The following is a 7500-nucleotide window of genomic DNA, read 5'->3' on the forward strand; positions in this document are numbered from 1 at the left end:
AGGTGCCACATCCACGTTCACGAGTGGCCAGACGGAATGAAACAGACTATAGTCTTTACTGATGAGTGAGCATGAAAAAACAAAATAAAGGGCACCGGTCCAGATCTATTTTCAGTAGTATCAATCCCGAGACACTAGATAGCTCTCTAAGACACGTGTATCCCTCTTTGAACGAGGCCACGTCCTGGAGGCGGCATGCAGCCACTATTCGTCCCTGTACTCATACCCATCGGCGTAAGGATCACCAAAAAAATTATATAACACTATGGCCCCACGCCAGACGCGGGTACCTTGGCGAGTGGTTTTGATCTGCGTTAAGGCAGAAAAGCCAGACGAAGCATCGAAGTGGGACGGGTGGCGGCGGGGATGGCGGGGATGGCAGGGATGAAGGGGACATGGGGGTGGAGGGGGCGTTGGGGGTGGCAGGGGCGGCGGGGGCGGTGAGGGTGGCGGGGGCGGTGGAGGCTAGGCAATGGGGGCGCGGCTGCCCGTAAAGACGTCACTCGCGGGGCGCCTTGGCTCCCCGCCCGCCCTTGTTAGCAACAAGCTTCGTGACCCGGCCAATTTACCTCAAGGTCGCCCAGAAAAAAATCTAAAAACGGCCATTTCAACACCCGGAACACACAAAAACTCTGGCCCGGCCTATAGCTAAAAGCCGTTCCCTGGCAACCACTTGACGCCGTGACCCGCCGCCTGGGTTGTCACGAGGCGAGTAGCTAGGCACAGAATCTCGCCTTAACAGAGCTTCGGCCACACCGTCAGAAGGAGAGTCGCCCTTGAGCTGCTTGTACTGTCAAAAAAGACGACCTCTCTATCACTATCCTTCACGATGGGTGCAGGCAAGAAAATATTTAGGGGTGAGCAGTGTATAATATAACATGGGAGGAATAATTAATTTTCACAGAAAAAAGTGAAAAAACATCGTGTCTTGTATCATCATTATTTTTTTTTTGAGATGATAAAATTATAAAGTCAGGAGGCATTGTAAAATATTGCACAGCACACAGTATATCCCCACTCCAGGTAGCTAGGACCATATAGATCTGTCCGGGATACAGGACACCACTACTCTCCCCTTCTAAGCAGCCGTGAGCCGGGATCGAAGTTGCAAGGCGAGGTAAGTATCGTAACCACCGAGTCACCGGACTCATCTGGGGCGGTGATAAGCCGACCCGATGGTCATGTAGGTCGCTGACCCATTGCCCCGGCGACCACGTGAGACGGTGACCAGCTGCTCTGGTGGTCATGGAGGGCGGTGAGCCACGTGGTCACGTGGGGCAGTGACCAGTCAAGAGGTAACGAACAGCCTCAGAGCAAGACAGAACAAAGGTGCTGCGTCTTTTGCACTGATAAAAACACCAGGAACTAAGGACACCTGGACCTAATACTTCACCTCCCAAAGTCAGTTAATAGAACTTTTACATGACTTGTAAGCCTGCCGCACAGGTCACTGACACACCAGCACTGCTAACACTTGGCTGCCAATCGCTGAATTTTTTTGTAGGCCTCACCCAAAGGCTGCACAAACATTCGTCGATCACGTCTAACTCCCGCTTCCAGAGATGACATGTTCTGAGACCTTGGTCGCGCTGGCTGGCGGGGCTGAACGAGATGACCTCAAGCTTTTCGGGATTAGACAAATGATTACATCCAACCTCGCGCTGCCTTACTCTACAAAGGAAACCACTGATGCACCGACGGACAGGGGGACAATTATCAAGGGAACACTAACATAAAAGGGAGGATTGAAGACAAAGGAAGACAGGTGTGTGTGCGGGGGGGGGGGGGGGGGTTGAGCGCGCATGTGCATGTGCATAGTAGTCGTTTTCCTGTTCACACTCTTCTGCACGGAGCGAGAAGCCAACGCCCGGGCACATTTTAGCTACCTTATTTTTGGAGCCCTAAACAACAATAGTAAAAACTTTTAAACATTTCCATAAAACATGAAACCTCAGCGCTTCAGGCAAGACGTGCGGGACACCACCGGCCTGAGGGAGGGCGGTGGGAAGGGACACGTGGCGGGTGAGGCAGGGAGGGAGGGAATGAGGCAGACAGCGCGAGGTAGGAAAGGAGGGAAAGAGGCAGGGAGCAGATGACATACGGACGATACGTTTTAGTTACCTCGGTATTTTGTTTACCATCATTATTCGTAAGGGCAATAATAAATTTAATCACCATTTTATCACCACCATCGTTTTATCATCAAAAGTTCTATCATCATAATCTTTAAGTAAAATAATCTTTATAATCTCTAGCACCGATAAATGCTGATGGAAGTTGTCTCAGTGAACTTTTAGTATACCTCAAGTGAGTGCAGGAACAATATATCCCCCACGTGCTGCCTCTCCTCGGCCCTCTCTGCCAGGGGAAAAGCGGAACCCTGCCACCACCGGAGAGACTTACGAGCAAACACAGCTCAGATTTCTCCGCACTTTTGGCTCTGAAAGTGTTGTTTTCCGACCTAGCCAACTATAAATCCACTCTTTTCTTTGCTTCTTCGGCTGATATGAGCGGCGCTGAAGCCAAACTAGCCACGACCAACTCTCTGCTTTCCATTGTTTCTCAGCGATGTGGGCTGCATTGTAAACCGAAATAGCCACGAGGAACGTTTTGTTTGGTTGTTTATGCTACAATTTTCCTTCAGCAAACAATGGACGTTTCCTGACTTACGAAAGCATTGTTGACTACACTCCTCGTGGATGCTGAATACAAAGAAACCACGTATTATTCGGCTAACAGACACAGCAGCTTAAATATCGTCGCTTATGCGTTTTAACTTGGCACTCCCCCCCCCCAAAAAAAAAAAATCTCTCGATGCTTATAAACTGTTTTTTTTAATGGTCGGGTAGTGGTTGTGGTCCATATTATCAAACATTTCGGGGCTAAAAGTCTGTCCAAGAGGGATATAGAAAGAGATGGAGATATATATATTTTTGGCACTGAGACCTGGCTTATCTTATTTACTGGCTAGGTGAAGGGACGGATAACAACTAGAAGAATGGGTGGCTGCAAGATGTGTGGGTGGTTGAATATATGAATGGGAGATGAATGTAGTATTTTTATGAGAACACTGTTACCATGATATGAAGGCATGGGTGAATGAGTGTGGGACGAGTGGATAGATGGATAGATGGAGAGATCAGTGAATAGATGAATGGAAGGTTAATTAGTTGGATATATTAATGAATAGATGAATGAATTATTGAGTGGGTTTATGAATGAATGAGTGATCGATGGTTGAATGGATGGAAGGTTGAAGAATGACAGTTCCTTGGATAGATGGATGTCTGGATGATATTCTAACAGATGGATGAAGGGTTTACAGACTGAAGGTTGGATAGTATTTCCTTCCCACCACAAGCCACCTCTTCCACTACCCTCCCTCCACCTTCACTCTCCTCCACCCCTATCTCTTTCCCTTCGCTCCTCCATCCATTCCTTCCACCTCTCACACTCCACCACCACTATCTCTTCCCCTACTCTTCCCCCTCCCTCCACCTCTTCACACTCCATCCCCCACCACTCCTACCGTTCCCCATGCTTCCCTCCACCCCTATCTCATCCCTTTCGCCCTCCCCCCGCTCCCCTCCACACCTCAGCACTCCACCACCACCACCACCTGCACACAACCATCAACTCCATCCTTCATCTACCTCAGGCGTATATGTATCCACCTCGCCAACACACACCGCCTACACACACACACACACACACACACACACACACACACACACACACACACACACACACACGACCCCCTCCCCATCGCATACACATATCACATCGCAGTAAACTACTTTTTATGATGCTATAAACAAACAGAAAGTAGATCATCATATACTCATTCATTTCGTAATCACATTGTTGCGGAATATAAATCATGACAAAGACAAGCCACGTTAAACTTATGATATGCAATTAGTTAGGTATACAGGTAAGGTACTGGAGAAATCCTAGACATTTGATTGGCAAGGTAAAGACAGGTTACGTGAAGAAAGTAAGAGTAAAGCATAGATAGCAAGGAGACAGAGCTAATGGCAGGTAAAAGGGGAAGGAGAGTTTAGTTAAAGGTAGTACACGATATAATTAAAAAGAAGAGATTGAACACGCAATATGAAGGAAAGTTTTCAGGTGTGATGGAAACAAAGATAAAAGAACTGGGATTAAACACAAGATAAACAAACAAGACAAACTAACAACACAGGTAATGAAAGAGGAAAAGTGACCAGGTACAAGGATATAAAACAGGAAACAAACGAGGGACGAATAAACACACCAAGCAGAAGAGGGAGGGAGGAGGGACAGCAGACGTCAAGGAACAGGATCAAAGCACAAAACAGACAAGAAATAAAGAGGACACAGGTAATGAAACTGAAAAAAAGTGACAAGATACAAGAAGACAAAGCAGGAAACAAACGAGGTACATATAAACACACCCAACAGAAGAAGAAGGAGGTACTACAGAAATCAAGGAACAGGATCAAAGCACAAAACAGACAAGAAATAAAGAGAACACAGGTAATGAAACTGAAAAAAAGTGATCAGGTACAAGAAGACAAAACAGGAAACATACAAGGTGCATATAAACACACCCAAAAGAAGAAGGAGGGACTGCAGACATCAAGGGACATGTACAAAACACAAAACAGACAAGAAATAAAGAGAACACAGGTAATGAAAGACGAAAAAAGTGACCAGGTACAAGAATATAAAACAGGAAACAAACGAGGGTCAAGCAAACACACCCAACAGAAGAAGGAGGTACTACAGACATCAGACAACACTGACACAACACAAGACAGACAAACAAGACATAAACAGACAACACAGGTAATGGAAGAGGAAAAGTGACCAGGTACAAGAAGAGAAAACACGAAACAAACAGGTAACAAACAAACACACCTAACAGAAGACGAACGGAGGGAGGGAGATGTACTACAGCCATGGAGCATCAGGAAGCGGTCAAAAATAAACCAACAAAAAGACACACCCAGTAAAAAGACAAACACGTAGCGAGGGGAAGAGAGGGCGAGGGGAGCAAGGTGTTAGTAAGAGGCAGGACCGGCGATAAAACGATTAATTCACGACCCATAAAGCGGTAACAGGAGAAGGAGAAGAAGAAAAGACTAGAGTGTGACAGGAAGTGACCAGAAATAAACCAGCAGTAATATTTTAAACCCAAGACTAGAGTGTGACAGGAAGTGACCAGAAATAAACCAGCAGTAATATTTTAAACCCCCAACAATGACATATGGAGAAGGAGATAGAACGATTAATTAACGACCCATAAAGAGGTAATAGGAGAAATAGAATAAACTGAAACTGGAGAGAGGAAGGAAGTGACCAGAAATAAACCAGCAGTAATATTTTAAACCCCCAACAATGACATAAGGAAAAGGAGATAGAACGATTAATTAACGACCCATAAAGAGGTAATAGGAGAAATAGAAGAAAATGAAACTGGAGAGAAGAAGGACGTGACCAGAAATAAACCAGAAGTCATATTTTAAACCCCGACAATGACATATGGAAAAGGAGATAGAACGATTAATCAAGGAGCCATAAAGCGATAATAGGAGAAATAGAAGACACTGAAACTAGAGAGAGGAAGGAAGTGACCAAAAATAGACCAGCTATAATATTTTAACCCCCTACAATGACATAAGGAAAAGGCGATAGAACGATTAATTAAAGACCAATAAACTCGTAACAAGAGAAGGAGGAGAAGGAGGGACTAGAGTGTGACAGAAAATGGCCGGAAATAAAACACCAATTATATTCCAAACACACTGCAATGAGATGATAAAAAAATGTGTGTGTGTGTGTGTGTGTGTGTGTGTGTGTGTGTGTGTGTGTGTGTGTGTGTGTGTGTGTGTGTGTGTGTGTGTGTGTGTGTGTGTGTTGTAATGATTAGTTGGAACGTTTTAAACAAGCAACAGAGGGAGAAAGAAGAGGGAGGGGAGAGGGAGGAGGAGGAGAGAAAGGAAGAAGGAGGAGGTACCGTATCAACAAGAGATGGAGGAGCGACACAACTTCCACCTTTCACACGAAGACAAGAGAGGAAAATGAGAAGAGGAAGGAGAAGGGAAGGAAGATTTTCTATTAGTATACTTTCAATAATTGCAAGTTTATCACCTTTGCCATATATTCAGTCTACGGATTCATACATATACTTTCACTTTATCTATTCACTGGTCTTATTATATCACACATTCCTTAGTTTCACTCTAAAATCACGAAAGATAAAAGAAAAATCGTCAATCATTTTTCGTATTCTTACCATATTTATTCACTTATTTTATTTTATCTAACATTCACTAATTTCACTCTGGAATAACGAAATATAAGGCAAAATCATCAATCACCTTTAGTATTCTTGAGCAAGCCCGGTGTCATAACGTATTCGTCAGTGTTCTACGGCCGGTATTTTTAAACGTATCGGCGCCTCAGTTCGTCTGTCTGAAAAGCCTCTCGTAGAAGTTGTTGAGATTTTCATGGACTGTTTTGTGGATTTTCTATTATTATACTTTCAATATTGCAAGTTTACCACCTTTGCATATACTTTCCGTCTTGGCATTTATGTATTCTTTTGAGTTATCTATTCACTTGTCTTATTATACTTGTCTTACTCAACTTCTGCGCTGTGAACGGAAAAAAAACACCCATGAAAACCAGATTAATCTTCTCTGTGGCCTTGGGAAATAGTCGATGTGGGAGCCCGATACTTTTAAGAATATGGACCTAAATCTCAACGTTGAATGGGACGTATTGCGCAACGTTTTGAGTCTCGACATTGCCTACTACTCCTATGTTTGTGTAGTGTGCTACCTACCTAAGTCTTTCTTTTATAATTACGTTAACATGAGCGGACGGGCGACTGTTTTTGACCACACGAGCATACACCACACACACACACACACACACACACACACACACACACACACACACACACACATACACACACACACACACACACACACACACACACACACACACACGCTTGGCAGCAGCGTGCATGGTCGCGGGTGATAATGATCGTGTTTCATGTATATATAGAGATGCGGTAATGTCAGGGCGGGGCTCCTTGCCAGCCAGCACCGGGGAGAAGGGAGGAGGGGGGGAAAAAGGGAAGGGGAGGGAGAAAAGGAGAGAGAGAGAGAGAGAGAGAGAGAGAGAGAGAGAGAGAGAGAGAGAGAGAGAGAGAGAGAGAGAGAGTGTGGGAGGGAGATCTTACCCGAGTTAGACCCCTTACCTAAGCAACTCTTGATGGGACTGGCTGTGCTTCCTACTGATGCTAGCGCGCCCTCAGATCAACGACAGTGCTCACTCTTATGGGCCCTATACTGACCTAGGGCTGACCCTCACTAAACCATCGGCAGTCAATCAGGACGGAAGGTAGGAGGGAAGGTAGCCACAGACGAAGAGAAAGACGGAAAGACAGACAGATATACAGAGAGATTCATATATTTCTTGACGTAGAGAGATATTCAGAAACACACA

The 7500-nt window shown here is 45.0% G+C and overlaps 1 protein-coding gene across 1 annotated transcript in view; it reads right to left on the minus strand.

Moving 5' to 3' along the window:
• LOC127008878 (uncharacterized) overlaps positions 1-7500 on the minus strand; it is an 81461-nt gene that overhangs the window by 52310 nt on the left and 21651 nt on the right. The window lies entirely within an intron of this gene.

This window comes from Eriocheir sinensis, chromosome 4, assembly GCF_024679095.1.
Source record: "Eriocheir sinensis breed Jianghai 21 chromosome 4, ASM2467909v1, whole genome shotgun sequence".
Lineage (NCBI taxonomy): Eukaryota > Metazoa > Arthropoda > Malacostraca > Decapoda > Varunidae > Eriocheir > Eriocheir sinensis.